At 34.9% G+C, this 17,276-nt stretch overlaps 1 pseudogene; it reads left to right on the top strand.

Annotated features, from left to right (window-relative positions):
- The window catches only part of LOC149241104 (protein REDUCED CHLOROPLAST COVERAGE 2-like), a 61,835-nt pseudogene extending 52,792 nt beyond the window's left edge, over nucleotides 1–9,043 (top strand).
- The last annotated feature ends 8,233 nt before the right edge of the window (nucleotides 9,044–17,276 follow it).

Genomic DNA, 17,276 nt, shown 5'->3' with positions numbered 1-17,276 from the left:
ATGTAATCCCATTAATTGTAGCATAAGTGAACCCTAAAAAAATGTGAACATCATTCATCCATATAAAGATAACACATAAACAAGATTTAAAAGTAGCCCTCCATTCCATTTAATTTCATCCAAAATAGGTACACGACTCCAAAATTAGTTGTTCATCATAGGCTAATCTCAATAGCCTAATTCATATGATATGAAATATATTACAATGCTCAATTACAACCTAGAAGCTAACACATAGAATAGATACTAATAGAACTTCAACAACTCATGCAACATCTAGCTTAAGAATGTTAACCTATTTGTCACTTTTTTAGGCAATGATGGAATAATTGATGGTCAAAGAGCTATTTGGTGGGATTGGTTCTGTAATAATACACTATATTTAACTTGTCTAAATCTTGTGGAACTGGAGGACTCACAAGACAGTATTATTGAAAATTTGACTTTATTGAAATTTCCTTTTTGAACCATCCACCGAGTGTACTACAGGTATGTAGCAGGAATCATGAACGTTTTAGATGTTGGTCTAGTTGAATGTACACTAATATGAATGTTCATATATTTTTCATTTATTTCTTTATCAAATCACCTATATCAAGATTAGGTAATGATCTATGAATTTTGTTAGTTGATATATTCTATGGTGAATGTACAGTAACCTCCACATACAAATCTTACAATCATCTCTCCACTTAATTCACCTAACACAGATGGCATTGATCTAGGTAATTCTTTCCTATCGTTTATTAAATTTGGGTTAGCATGGGACAATTTATTTTCTTACAATTGATGCAAGTTTTGAATTTTTTTCTTTTTTTTCATAATTTATGGCATCATCACCCTCATTTTATTATCACTCTAAAATGGCTCCTAAAATGCATTTTTCTAGGTTATTGGAATTCATCATTGTATTTTTACACAAATTTTATGTGTCCTCTTGCTCTTCTTACCCCTTGGTAAGGATCTGAACAAAAATATGTTCCTATTCACCTTATAATGTATTATCTTTAAACATCTAAGCATATTTCCTTGGATCAACTCTTTGCTTCACCATATGATACGTATAGGCAAAACATTTATTTGAATAACACTATCATCTGATGGTACAAGCCAGTCAATGTTACATCATCATCAACAAAATGGAGCAAGGATTGAAATGTCTATGAGAAACATGTACTTCATCTTTAATGCTTGAATAAGAATTTGAAATGCTTGAATAATAATGGAGCATTTTGCAACTCCTACCATTATGGATCCAAAGCACACATGATGCCATTATCTTCCTACAATCAAACATCAAGAATATGGATATTTTCATTGACATCTGCAAGTAAGTCCATTAAGATTTGGATTTTAAGCTTAGATGAAAGTATAAATCCTCTCACTTCTCAGGTGATGATCCATTTTGGCATGGGTAAAACTATGGAAATGGCACTAATATGCACATATGTTTTTTCAACACTTGCAACAAGCTTATGATAGTTCTTCACTTAAATTTTTTCTTCATGTACCACGGGTCTCCATACTGCACATCCCCCATTGTTTTTTTTGTTACTTGTTCTTCATTGGTTTGATAGAGGTGAAGGCGACATTTGAATTTCTTACTTTTTCTTGTTTTGTTCTACCATCCAATCAATATGTCATATTGATACAAAAATTCATATTTTAGTCTATGATTGAATGCCCCTCCTTTTTCATTGCTTATAGAAGTTACGCCTTCCCAAAATCCTTGCATTAGGGGATTTTTATGTAGTGGTTCCTTAAAATTCATTCAATAAAGAACAGTAAAAAACTCCACCATGTTGATTATGGTAATTTAGAAATGGAAGGAACACAAGGAATAAAGTACAACCGATTTTATTTTATCTCCTAAAGACAAAGGCAGGGTAGTGATGCAAATGCAATGACATCATGGGCAACAAATTTCTTGTGCCAGTTTAGTTTTTAAACTCTGATTGTCTTGCACCTAGATGTATGATTATAATCCCAAAGCATGCTCATACTTGCACCCAATTAAATTAAACATCACAATTGGAAGTGTTATTGTTGACATGTAACATTTCATGGGGGTTCACAAGTGCAAATACTATTTTCAGCACCTTCCAACAGTGAATTCCAAATGGATCTTGTAAACCAAATTCAAGCTTAATCTTCCTAAGAAATAATATGGTATGTCTTGAAAATAGTGGAAATCTCAGTCACAGTATCCTTCCCCGAATAACATGGGCAAATGTAGCTTGCACATTGATTCAAAAAATTATAAACAATCAAGTCTACTAAACATAGCTAAAGTTAAAGTGAAAATGAAAACCCTTTGGTTCCTGCATCTAAAATACAGGGGACATGAGATAAATCTTCTCCTTTCTTGAATTTTTATAAATGTTGTGTCAAGGATGACTTTAATGGCTTGATACCAAGATATTTTGAGAAGAAAAATGAGAATAAGGCCTCTAGGTTTAATACCCTTTCAATATCGTGCCTCTGGCATAGTAATTGTGTAGCGTAATTATTCAAGTTATCCTTATCATGAGGTTGGTGAGAATTCATATATGTAGAAGTTAATAATAAATGGAAATGGAAATATATTGGTTTGGTAGTAATTTCCCTCAGTGTAGAGTTCTAGAATTATATATGAGGTGTTATAAATTATTGTGTATGCATGTTAATGAATAGGTGTAGTCTAACTATTCTATGTTTTTGTTTTTTCGTTGGAATTTGACGATACATTTTTTTTGATATTGTGGTTTTCTGTTGCATAAAATGTGTTTTTGAATGCAAAAATGAATTCAACACCCTTAAAAACCCATGGAACACTCAGATTATGTTGATTTTACAACTCAAAATTTTGATTCCAACAAATCCTTACTAGATTTCCGACAAAATTGACTAGAAAATATGCCCAAAAAGAGACCAAAACGTAATAGAGTAGGACTATGGCTTAATAAATATGGTTGGGGGTGTTTTTCTCCTTTATTTCTTTCGTGTTCGCCTTTGACCAGGAGTTGGAAAGCATGAATATGGTTGTAGGATATTTTGGATATTCATTTGTTTAAATATTTTAGCAAGCGTGAATATGGTTGTGGGATATTTTAGATATTCATTAGTTTAAATATTGTTTTGCAAATTAATGTACACAATTTAAGGCATTTTTTTCCATGATGTATAGTTCTCTTAATTTCAAAATCTTTAAGGTTATTATTTTGAAACATTGTTTTCACTTTCAAGTATGATGAGAAGGGTGGGTTTGCAATCCTATTTTTTTGTTATAATTAGGCTAAAACGCTTCACCCCGAGTAATATATTTCAACTTTGGAATTTGTATTCCTTTACAGAGAAAATTACATGAAATATATTGCCTTTCACATGATAGCTACATATGTTTCTTTCAACTGTCAAGTATGGAAGATGTACCATATGGAAACTAGTTTTTCCCCAAGTTAAAGTCTATGAAATCAACTTAAATGTTTCTTGGTGGTTTGCCTTATTTACTTACTTGTAACTTGCAAAAATATATTTTTTCACCTTTTTGAAAAGGATAAAATTCACACCATGCCCCATGAATGTGATACTTTTTAACTATATGCAGTACACAAAACATTTTAAAATACGTTTTCAAAGATTTGAGAATGGTTAAGTTGTTTCAATTTCCATTTGCTAATATCTTGGAGGCTTCTATTCTCTTCAGATTCTTCTATAATCCAGATCTATAGGGTTTATCAAAACCTTTGATTCTGGGATCTAAAAGTACAGGAGACACAAGTGAAATCTTCTCCTTTCTTGAATTGTTATAAGATGACTTTTATGACTCTTTTGAGACTCAGAGAGATTTTGAGAAACAAAATGAGAATAAGGCTATTAGATTGAAGTCCCTTCCTATATTTGTGCCTCTGGCACAACAATTTTGTGGTAGAATTATCCAAGTTACCGATCTGATGAGGTTGGTGATAATTTATATATCAGGACAAAAGGAATATTTAGCAATGGAAATATATTGATGTGGAAATAATTTCCCACAGTGGACTTTTGGACTTCTAGGAGATACCCTACCCTGCCTTTTGTAGTCTCTTATTTCCTTATTGTAATTTTTTTTTAAACAGATAAGGGAAGGGGTGGGTGTCTTAATTAATGACTAGTACCATTGATTATCAGGAGTGATCAATCCTTTATAATTATGATGTGCATTATGCAAACATATTAGCAAATATATCTCCATTTATTATAATTATTTTCTAAATATAAATTATGTTTATAGTTTTTAAACTTCTAACATTTTGAGTGGACAGAAACCCCGTATCTCCTTCACAAGGCTTACTTATGCCACCTAGTTCTCTCTTAGTCCTTAGAAATCAAATCTCACCTTATAAAGTCTAGTTAGTTGGCCTTGTAGTCCATTGTCTTTCTTACCTTTAATTCATATTGTTACAAATCTCCTTATCAAATTATCTTGGAAAATTTGAGCTTGAGGTGGAAACTTCACTAGATTTCCATTTTTAGATTGTAGGAAAATAGTAGGTTGCCAAAGTGGAGGATAGAGAAGTAGGGCTTGTAAGTGGTATTTACAACACCATTAAAATATCATCAAAGGGATATCTTTTGGTCCAAATTAATAAGTATGTATGCTTACCATAATTAGTTATTGTAGCTACTCTAGTGCTTTTTTAGGTGGTTCATTCATCTCATTTTTCCCATTAATAAATTGTTTACTTCCAGTAACAGTTGTTTATGTATCCTTTTTGATAGTTTTTATCAATATTTTAAGGTCAAATATTGATATCACTCATCCTATTGTTAATCACAGTGCAATGGGATGAAACATGTGTAATTCATGTCCAAAGAGAATTTTTCCTTGGGAAATAGAGCTATTTTTGGAACCTCTTACTCTAAACTCTCAGCTAGTTCATAGGAACAAGAGACCTCAAACAAATGAGTTTCCTTCATTCACAGACTTGTCGATTCTTGGTATACATTTTTATTTATTATGTTATATGTAAGTTTATATTGATGAATGAACTTCAAAACTATCACATGCCTTGTTGTTTCATAGGTTCCTGTAAAACCTTAGTTGACTCCATCAATGTTATCGAATATCTACAGACACTAAAATGCCAAGACATGAAGCCAGGTAGAGAAAGTGAGGTGGAAAGCATTAAAAATCCTAGTTTGATGGGAGAAAAATAGAATGATGCTAAACTAGGCTTTAGCCTCTCAAAATCTACCACTAGCATCCAAAAATTAGATGGTGCTCCATAGGTTTGAACCCCCATTTTCAGAATCCTATATAGCCATTTCTCTCTTTTCTCTCCTTTTAGTTTAATTTGCTTTAGTTTATATTTTTGTATGAATTAGTATACATTAAACTATAGCATTAAGGATTCTTCAATCATTGCGATGCTGATTTTTAGTAGGTCGGTTAACTACATTAGTTATCCATGGACATTAACATAAATTTTGTCTTATTTCTCTGTTTGTCTACTATAAATTAGAAAACTAATGTTGTATGTTTTTCTCTAGGCCTATGATTGTCTCATGAAATTGTTTTCAGAGCATAATAAGGTATGTGTATTGTTTTCATTTTATTGTATAGTAACTACAAAAGCATTTTTACCTTTTGATAAGCATATTCAAGAATAATCAATCCATGGCAACCAAGGTTTCTACTTTTTTTTGTAGTTTCGAAACCTTCCATATGGTTTTCCTGAAAATACATGGGTTTTCCCGCTAGTAGCTACCAATTCATCATCTGTCTTCCCACCTCTACCAATAGAGGATGAAACCTAGGATGGAAATGGCGGGGGTCAAGAAAGAGACAACAAAAGTGTTCTAAGACCCTGGGTGACAAAATTATCCATTCTAGCTGTTATGCCCTATAAAACTGTAGAGCAGAGGCAAATAAGGGATTGGAAATATTTCCTACTTCATATTTTATTTGTTGAATTTGATGTCTTTAAAGTTGTCGCTACCATTCAACATGTTATAGATCACAAAATAAGTTTAGATGAAGCAAAATCTCATGATCCCAATATAATATTGCATGAAGAGACTATCGGGGACTTAAAGATATCAATCAGAAGAGATGTTCTAGATGCAAGCCAAAAACTACATAGAAAGATTAATGGTAGCCAAGCCTTGGGAGTGTCATCTAAGGAACTTGTAGAGCGAAAATTGTTGAGAGGAATAATTGTAGATTAGAGAAAAATTGTACATGTAAATTCACCTTTAAGGTTTTATCTCCTGTTCCAGTTTAAAGGTGGACCTCTTTGGGATTAGGTATTGCTTGGATTATTTATGCATATATCTTTCAATATCAATACTGTAAACTAAAATTTGAAACATGGAGCTAGGTTTCCATTTGTAGGATACTTCAACATTAGGAGTTTTTATTATTAAACATTGTGGCTACACAACAATGGTGAAAGTTTCTAGTCATACAAAAACTGAACTGGAATCTTCACCCTTGGACATTGACATTGAGGATCAGCCTGAAGGTGGTGCCAATGCTCTGAATGTCACTAGGTATTGTCCAAACCTATATAGAACCCTTCCTTTTCATTTGATACACCTTTATTTACATTTTCTCACCTCATATGATGCACTTAGGCAGTCTAGTTCTATTTGCTACCATTTCATATGATGCTTATGCTAACAAGGGTTTCTACATATTTTTGCAGTTTAAGAACCTTGTTACACAAGGGATCCCATATACAATCAAATTCAGGAATTCACCACTCCCATGTTATTGAGTCTAAATATTTTCAATCAGCAAGGACATTAGTACAAAAAGTGCTAGAAGATAGCTTGCTCAAACTGCAAGAAGAACAAACTGGTTAGAGAACATTAATAAGATGGGAACTTGGAGCATGTTGGGTACAGAATTTACAAAACCAATCAACTGTTGAAAATATTGAGACAAATCCTAGTGAAGAAAGTAAGAATGAACCCACCATAAAAGGACTTGGGAAATAGTTTGGGTTGCTAAAAGAGATTAAACTAAGAACATATGAAAAAAACAAATTGTTTGGATGCTTTAGCTAGTAGTGAAATTGAAAGTAACAACATGAAGTTGAGAAAGAAGAATATGAAAGTGAACTAGCATTGAGGAAACTCCTTCCTGAAGCTTCATTTATTTGGTTAAAAGAATCAGAAACTGGACTTCACCACAAGGTTTGTACAACAACTCCACTAAAAAAAATCAAGGACTCAATCTGTATTTAGTTTTTGATGACTAATCTTTTATATCCTTTGTGGATTCCACTTCCATATTTCTTAGCATCATTGAGATCCCCTGTAAGCATTTCTTATTCATTTACATCTTATATTCATGGTAGCTTGAGTAAAATGGACCTTCATAATTTTAAATATTTCATAATCCCTCCCATTGTATTCTCATGGAGAGTTAATATCATGCAATGTCTTTTTTTTATTTTCTCCATTCCTCTCGGGATCATGGAGTTGAAAATGTTCCAAAATATACTACAAACACCATTTTTTGGAGAAATTAGAATGAGTGGACCAAGTAATTATAGTTTTCCATCTTCATGCAAGTTTCCTATAATTATTAACAACATCTATAAACCTTTATTTTTTTGTGAAGTCTATGAATGAACTAATTGAGATGGCTAAGAAATACTATGATGATGTAGCACTGCCAAAATTGGTGAGACAAATACACTTGTTGATTTCATTTTTAAATAAAAAATGTTTTGGACAAATCTTTTATGTAAAATTAAAAAAATTGGAGCATAATTTGATATTTCTTCATTTCTTCAGGTATCAGACTTTGGTTCATTAGAATTATCACATGTGGATGGGAGAACACTAACTAAATTTATGCATACATGAGGCTTACAAATGTGTTCCTTAGGTCGTGTGGTGAGAAATAAGCATATATCGAATGTGATCATTACAACAGATACATATTTGAGAATCCAGTTATATCATTTTGCAAGAATCATGTGCTTATTGTATCTTTACTTTTTCTATTATTTGGATAGCTCTCTGGATTGAGTTCCTCTTGATCCAGGTATTTGAAAATCTTCAAACTTTCTATGAATTTAAATTGTGTTTGTTTGTGACATTTGAATAGGTTTAACTTGCAAACAAACTTCCTCATATGAAATCACTTTGCATTCATGAAATGGTGGTTTGGGCCTTCAAGCACATATTACAAGCAGTTATTGCTTCCATTGAAAGTACATTAGACTTGGTTTCATCAATTGCTGCAGCTTTGAATATTATGCTTGGAACACCATCAAACAAAAATGGTGACCATAATTTCATCTCAGATTCCCTTAAATGGAAATGGGTAGAGGTGTTTCTGTCAAAAATATTTGGATGGAAAATCAATAATTTCAATCGCCAAGATTTGAGAAAGTTTGCAATTTTACGGGGGCTTTGCCATAAGGTTGCTAAGAAAAATTCTAGAATCTTATTAGAAAATTCAGTGATTAAGGGCTCCTTTATCATAACATGGATTATGGTCTTCCAATAGATTAAGCATATCTAATCTTTCTTTATTTGGGTGGGACTTGAGTTGGCTCCTAGAGATTATGACATGGATAGCCCAAACCCATTAAACAAAGTAGACATTATCAACATGGTTCCAGTGTATAAGGTAAGGGAAGACATTTACTATTTTATTTTTAGTTATCTATAGTCATGTCTAGAATTTAATGCGTATTATTAATTTATTACTTACAAATCTTAGCAATATGACTCTTCTTCATTTCTTTTACAGGAAGTTGCACGTTCATTTGCAAATGGATGAACCTTGTTAGAATCATCAAAAACTACTTTGGACAAGGGGAAACTTGATGATGTTGTTAACTTTGGGACCGAGGTAATAAATTAAGCTCAAAAACTACTACTTAATGCTTCATCAAAATCATTTTGCAACCATATGGCCTTGGGATTAAGTCACTCTCTTATATTTGTTTCATAGGCTCTAACAAAGTTGGTGGCAGTGTGTGGTACTTACCATGAAATGACAATTGGAACATATAGCTTGTTAGTTGTTGTATTGTATACAACAAAAGATTTCAATTAGTTATTCACATCATAAGGCACGTGTACTCTTCCTATTTGAGTAAATTCTATAAAAAGTAGCATGGAGTTTGAACATGCATGTGGTCTTTTATAGTTATGAAAATTCCTTTAATTCCCAACCCATTGTGCCCCCAACCCCAATTATTATAGAAAGTACTCATCAAATGATGAAAGGAAGTGTATTATTGATTTTTCATGTGTTTTGTGAAGGGGGGAGGAGGACACCAATTTTAACCTACCACCATATTGTATAATGCTAGAATTTTGTAGGTAACCCTGTAAGGAGTGAATTGACACAATCTACAAGCAATAATTAGGGCAGAAAATCCTGATTTCCATTTACATCGACAACACAATCACACAAAATCATTTGAATCCTTGGGTTGATGAGGATCATTCCTTGAAAGGGTCAAGTGAAGAGAAATGAGTTGCAAACCAATAGGAACGAGCACAAAGAATTGATGAAAAAATAAGATGTTTAGCACCAAGAAACTTTGCCTTGTTTTGGACCATGATCACACACTTCTAAATTCAGCTAAGGTGTCATAAAAATATAAACCATATTGTTATACTTTTGGTGATTCCTAGGAAAAGAGGGATGTGAAGTAAATGAATTGATTCATGATAATGTGAGTATATAAATGTTTCTAATTCATGATTATTTTTGTCCAACAATTTATTGAAATAGATCATGTGCATGAGGAAATGCTAAGGAAGGAGGAGCAAGGCCAAGAGAAACCTCAACATCAGATTTTTTGCTTTCCTTATATGGGAATGTGGACTAAATTGTGGCCTAGCATCTGAAATTTTTTGGACAAGGTTAGTATAATTTGGGTTGAACTATTAATATCTTTGCAAACTGTAGTTCTTATAGGCAACATTTGATTTACAATGTGGAATTGACAACTTATGTGTATGCCAATAGATGAATATATTATTTCTTTCATCTAATTCATTCTTTGATATTTTATGTTGTAGGAAAGCAAGTTGTATGAACTACATGTTTATACAATAGGAAACAAAGTTTATGCCATAGAGAGGCCAAAGTACTTGATCCCACAAGAACTTTATCAGGACGTGTTATTTTGAAGGGTGATGAGGCTGATCTAGATGGAGATGATAGGCTACCTAAAAGTAAAGATCTAGATGGTGTTTTTGGAATGGAATCTGTAGTAGTAATTATCAATGATTCTACAAGGGTTTGACCTGATCATAGATATAATTTAATTTTGGTCGAAAGGTAAGTTCATTTCAATTCTTTTTTAGTGTCCAATCAAGACCTTACAATTGTTAATTTTTCTCTTTCAAAAGTGGTGGTTAAAAATATATGTTACTATTCTTAAAACTGAGACTTCCATATATAAATACATGTATTTTCCCTATAGTAGGTGCCAATTTGGATTTCTAGGGTTATCACTGTTAGAAGTAGACGTTGATGAGAAGCTAGAGGATGGAACACTGGCATCTTATTTAGCAGTGAGATGCTAAAAAATAATCTATAACACACAGTGTGTTTGTGACACCTCAAAATTTAGATATATTTCCTGAGTTGTCATTGTATGGTTTCTTTTCTAACACATATACCCTTCAATTCAAACATAGGTGATTGATAAAATTGACCATAATTTTTTCTCAAACAAATAGTTGCATGAAGTGGATGTCTGGGAATTTCTTGCAGTTGAACAATAAAAAGTTTTCAAAAATTGTAAAGTGGTTTTCAATAGGGTTTTTCCAGTTGGAGAAGTGTAGCTAGATCTTCACCCTTTCTGGCATATGGATGAACAATTTGGTACAATATGCACAACACGGATTGATGGTAAAGTGAATCATGTTGTAACCCTTGCCCCTAGGACTGACAAGGTATGCATTTTACCTTTTGTCTAATATGAAAGTCTTGGAATACATTATTTTAATGTCCAGTAGCATAACATTTTTTGGAAAAAGGGGATTTTATTCTCAAGATATCAATATTATTACATATAAATGACAGGTTTTTCAATTGGTTCCTCTTGAGTCTCCACCTAGGTTGTGTTCCTGTAAGTGACATGACATGACTTTGAGCTTCTACAAAATCCAGCTTATTCTGGGGACCATCCTTGGAATGAGGGGAAGTTCTTAGTGGGTTTCCTTGGGAAATGCATCACATGGAAAAATTAAAATCATATAAAGGCCACACAAGGTGACAAGATGAAAATTTGTACTGAGTATTGCTCTAAACCAATATATAATATGAATTGATTAAAAATTCACAGGGTTATTTCAATTCTCATCTTTCTATTTCACTTCTTTAGAGAAAACTATGTATTTAAATACAAACTTATCTCAAATAAAAATAAAATAAAGCAACCTAATTATGAAGATGTTTCTCTCTCCACTACCTTGCAATGTTATTTTTCTGAATTATACTTGAATTTCACTCATAATACCTGGATTTAAATATTTCTTCTAGCACTGAATTGACATCACGGTAAACAAATGAATATCCCATTAAGTATGACCTAAAGATGATTCAAATAATCTCACCTTTAACCTAAGCATGTGGTAGAGTAATTTCTGAGGTGCGAAGTTTTATTAGAGGCATTGCTTGTTTGCTTGTTTTGGTTAGAAAAGGGTTTGCTCCTAGTTTTATGTAACTTTCAATTTATCATTTGTAGCATGTTGATAAATGGGAAATAATAATGTGTGACAATTATCTTGTAGAAATTTAAGTTGAATGAAAGGATAGAGAGTTTACCAATCTATAGTCCCCTTTGGTAAAGGCAAAGGAACCTCTTAGAATTTTGCCTAAGAATATGCCATATACAAAGTTTCAACACAATTAATATATGGCTTTTTCTTTCACAGATATGTCATTTTTTATACCCAAGATATCATAGCAAGAAAAATGTTGATATTGTAGAAATTGTTTGAGGACCTCATTGAGGTCTATTTTTTTGATGTACTACTTGATTGATACCTTCTCATGACAAGAAGGCTTTAAATATAAATTAATATGTTCCTGAATCAAATTAGATTCAAAGTTTATAGATATCAAATATAAAAACAAATGTCAATTCCTTCCTTTGATTGTTACTTGACTCTAGTGTGGGAAAGTTATAGGAAATGGGATTGGAAAAAGGATGGGGAGACAATGCAGAGCATGTCTTGGATATGATTCATTTGTTGTTTTAGATCCTTTAGCCACCTGATCTATCGACTTTAGAAATGTTTCAGGTAGGGATTCTTATGGTTTTTAATGTTGTGATTATTTCACCTCATGGTTATTTTGGTCAAGAAAATGTTTTAGGAATGCCAAAAATTGATGGGCAGGTAAAGAGATTTTTTATAATTGCAATGTCCATTCCATGAGATCCCGTCTTTATTATTTGATTGTAATTTGAATGTTTCCTTTGATTTTTTTTTGTCTTTTAACTATGAAATTGAAAATACTTTTTGTCATGTCCATTTAAACTTCATCCAAAGCATGAAGTTGAAATTAATATTACATGATATTGATTGAAATCCTTTTAGCTAGTTTGTGTTAAAATATTTTCATGACTATTTGTTGTGGGGAAAAATGCCTATGCAGGACGATCCTATCCACCTAAGGTGTGACAGTGCCTTAGCAACAAACAGACACAGCTATTCTAGTATTCTTCCTTTATGAATTAAGAATGAAGAGAGATGGATGGACTAACCGGTGTCTTCCGTTTGTCCCTCGATCCGGTTTCTCTTCTCTTTGAGAGTTCCCAGTTACTTGCCTTCTTTCTCGCCCAGCTTCAACAAGTTCCTGCAAGATCACAAGAAGGGAACACTACACAAAGACATAGATTCATATTCATAACTAGTTCAGGATTAGAAATAAACTAAACATACTAATGCAATCATACATCAAAGATACATCAGTATATAGGAGAAAACAAGATAGCTTTATTGATGAATAACAAGGTTCAGGAGGAGATACAACCAAGAGAGTTCCAATCCAGCATCTACCTTCCAGCGAATAAAATCCTTTCTTCACCTCCCTTCAAAGCATTAAGCACCCAATGATTCCAATCTCAAACCAACAACAATTCTTTGCAATAACAAAATTCCAGCCTCTGGATCTCATGGAGGAGAGATCCATATATAGATGTTTGGAGAGAGGATGAGTCAGCTTGAGATCTGACTAGTGTCCTCTCCCTCTGTCAGTTCTTGCTTCCACTTGGAGACTAAGAGCCTCTTACTCATAACTAGTCGAATTCATTGAGGCAAGTGTCATTGGAGAAGATTCTGGAAGCTTCCAGGGTCTTTCCACCTCGTTGAATGAACTTTCCATTTGTCATTTCCCGCTCAGCGCACCCTGGTAGTGTTGTGGGGAAAAATGCCTATGCAGGACGATCCTATCCATCTAAGGTGTGACAGTGCCTTAGCAAGAAACGAGTACAGCTATTCTGGTTTCTTCCTTTATGAAATGTGAAAGAAGAGAGATCAATAGACTTAACGGTGTCTTCCGTTTGTCCCTCGATCCGGTCTCTCTTCCCTTTGGGTGTTCACAGCTACTTGCCTTCTTGCTTGTCCAGCTTCAACGGGTTCCTGCAAGATCACAAGAGAACAGCTACTTGCGACAAGAGAACAGCTACTTGAGACAAGAGAAGAACACTACACAAAGACAGATGTTCACATTCATAACTAGTTTAGGATTAGAAATAAACCAAACATGCTAATACATTCATACATCAAAATACATCAGCATATAGGAGAAACCAAGATAGCTTTATTGATGAATAACAAGGTTTAGGAAGAGATACAACCCAGAGGGCTCCAATCCAGCATCTCCTTCCCAGCAAATGGAATTCCTATCTTCAGCCCCTTCAAAGCATTAAGCACCCAATGGTTCCAGTCTCAAACCAACAGCAATTCTTTGCAATAACAAAATTCCAGCCTCTAGATCTCATGGAGGAGAGATCCATATATAGATGTTTGGAGAGAGGATGAGTCAGCTTGAGATCTGACTAGTGTCCTCTCCCTCTGTCATTTCTTGAGTCCACTTGGAGGTTCTTGCTTCCACTTGGAGATTTGGAACCTCTTACTCATCACCAGTCGAATTCCCTGAGGCAAGTGTCATTTTGGAAGCTTCCTGGGTTTTGACACCTTGAGAGATGAGCCTGCCACTTGTCCATTCTCGTTCAGCGCAGGTAGCCAGTGTTCCAGTTGACATTCAACGCAGGTAGCCAGTGTTGGCTTTGACATTCAGCGCAAACAGCTAGTGTAGCCACTGAAATGATCCTGAATTGACTTGTTTTTGAGCAATTTCTGGTGGAGAACTTCTGTGAATTGCTGTGGTTTGTTAGCCTTGTTCCTCTAGGGGTAGGAACAACATGTTTAGGGACTTTGGATCCCTTAGATTATGGACATTTCATGCTCAATGCTGTAAGGCACAAAAATGTCTATAACAGTTGCCCCCTAAAGTATGAGGCTGTTTATCGGGCGAAATGCTTTATCAGGGGGATCCGAAGTTCATCCAATGCTGGGAGGAGACCTGTAATAAGATACAATACAATACATTATTTTTCATACTACTTTCATGATCTAGCTGAGGCGGGCATTCCCATGCTTAGCTTTATAGATTCATTTTTTTGTACATAGAACAGACAATCGTCTAATGGTAGACTGATAATTTTGATGAAATTATCATCCTTTGAGTAGGATGATTATCTGCTGCAATGATGTACATGTCAATGTCTTTATCTTTCCTGAATATATATGGCAGCTCGGATGGATGAAACTAGATCCGGGGTCTTCAAACTCGTTCGATCTTCACTCTAAGTACAAGTCGATCCATGTGAGAAATGTTCTGAAGTCGAACATGGAAAGACATCGCTTGATTACCGGTCAATGATGTAAACCGTTAACAAGTGCGAGAGGAATCACCGATAATGATAATGACCCTCAAGGTACTGCAGTACAATTCACGTGGTGTGAATAAAGGACTTGGCGTCGAACACCACGCAAAATCATTCGGTCGAAGGTCATTGATGTATACCTGTCGCCGGAAGTGAGAAACTTGCCATTGTGGCATGCAAGCTTCAAAGTACTCAAGGGGTTGTTCCTAGATCAACTTCTTGGATAATGAGCTGATGTCGACAAGAAGCGATCCGTCAAAGGAGGGCCTTAATGAATCCCACATCAGTGACACGGAACGGAGCTAATGATTTTAATGGAGGCGAAAACGATCTGTGACATATGATTCAGGGTGGTGGTCATGAAAGGATGAAGGATAATGTATGGCAGTGGATGGGACACGGTTGACTTTTCTGAACGACTTCTCTTGAACATATGGTGACACTGATACGATGGATCGGTAGCATTACCCCAAATATGGATGGTATGGCGAGACCATGGATGTGACCGGTGAATGAAACAACCCAACCCGATTGTGGTACGGAGGAAAAGTGTCATGTTCAAGAGCGACCTGCTACCATCAAAGTTTTCTTTAGTTTCTCCCAATTTTTCCCCAGTCATTGCTGACCAGTACCTCTTTATTTTTGTCAAGCTTGAGGAGGATAACATATGCTTGTTCTATAACCTGCCCTTCGGGCAAGCCCATCACTTTTAACGAGCCTAGCGATAGTGAAACTCGTTCTCGTCTAAAGACAAGTTTGTCGCTATTTAATGATTTTAACGAGTCTAATGACAAGGACAACTCGGTCCTTTTCATTTTTAGAGAGTCTGAAAAGGTACATAAAGTTAACTCCAAAATTCCTTTTTCGTCATCTAATCCCTTAAGTCCGAAAAAGTATAAAACAATACAGAAGGGATGAGTTTTCGATAGTTTTAACGAGCCGAACAAAACAAGTGCTCGATCTTTTTGTGCAATAATCCCTCAGGCCCAAAAAGATTAAAATCTAGAGGAGGGATAGCTCTTCCGGTCGCTTTAACGAGCTGGAAGGCCAAAACTCGGCAATCTTTTCATATTTTACGAGTCAGTTGAAAAGAGCTTAAAGAAGATTCGTCTTTTGAGGAATGAGTGATAAACAGGGTTAGCAGCTGATTCCAGGTACAGGTTGGAATTTTCCAATCACGGCAGTGTCACAAGGATGGCTGGGTGAAATCACTCTTCGCGGTTGTTCCTCAAAATGGGTAAACAATCATATGGAGGTGAACGATCGACCAAATGAAAAGTGGAGGTAACGGTGAAAACACGACCAAGGCTTTAATGGCTGATGATATTGCATTCACAGTGGTTATTTATCGGGATGGTTCATTTTTTATTTTAAAATGAGCTTAAACGCTGGTGGAAACACTTGCTCATTTCTTATGTTTATTCTTTAACGAGCATGAAGTCCGCGTTAAAACTGCTCGGATCTTGCGTTTATTTTTTAACGAGCATGAACTTTGTGCTAAAACTGATCGATTATATATGGTCAAATTTTTCGATTTTTACCATCACTAGCTTTGCCTTTTTCAAAGATAGTACTGTATCTTCAATTGCTACATCAAACTAGTTAGAAATGAATAACATTTGCATGAAAATGAGATTAGAACCCTAATATTTCACTTTGAACTACGTAAAAAGCAATTAAAAGGTGTTTTTACCTCTGATTTTACCATTTCATTTGAACTTGGTTTGTTGGATCTTTGGAGGTGCCTCTTCCCCCTTGATTTTCACCAGCTAATTCCGGGAGATTCTGCGGACGATTTTCGGCGCCGTCTGGACCAGGTAGGAGCTAAACTCTAGCTCTTTCTTTTCATGGTTTCCTTTTTCCATTCTGTGCCTGTTTTCCTGTTCCCATGAGCCCCTGGGGTTTTGCTAGGGTGCTCTGCCATCAGCGCAGGCAGTCCATTCGAAACCTGCGTTGAATGTCAAGCTACATGAAGGCAGTTTGACCTTCAACGCAGGTAGGACACTAGCCAGTTGTGTTGGTCATAGAAAAGCAGTTCTATTGCACAGTTTTTGATGAAATTTTGCCAGTTTTTCATCAAATCTAGGATCTTACTCCTTCTCTTGTTTGTTTTGCAGGGAATTTTGAGCAAAATGACCCTCACATGGCGAGAATGAGAACATGAAGAAGAGGACATGATTGCCCTCCATGACCCTGTCACGGTGAACGCGTTGCGGAACTGTGGCCTGCTGAAGTTCTTCCGTATCTCTAGTATGAGAGCACAAATCTCTTTACTGCAGTATATGCTTGATGCTTGGGATCCTATTAACCAAGTATTTCAGATCAGGAGCAAATCCATCCCTTTGACCGTGGTAGACATTTACTTCTTGA

This window comes from Pinus tabuliformis, chromosome 8, assembly GCF_031772625.1.
Source record: "Pinus tabuliformis cultivar Carrire ecotype Pingquan chromosome 8, CPIR1, whole genome shotgun sequence".
Classification (NCBI taxonomy): Eukaryota; Viridiplantae; Streptophyta; class Pinopsida; order Pinales; family Pinaceae; genus Pinus; species Pinus tabuliformis.
The sequence above is the reverse complement of the archived record's forward strand: the minus strand, read 5'-3'. Positions and strand labels throughout refer to the sequence as shown.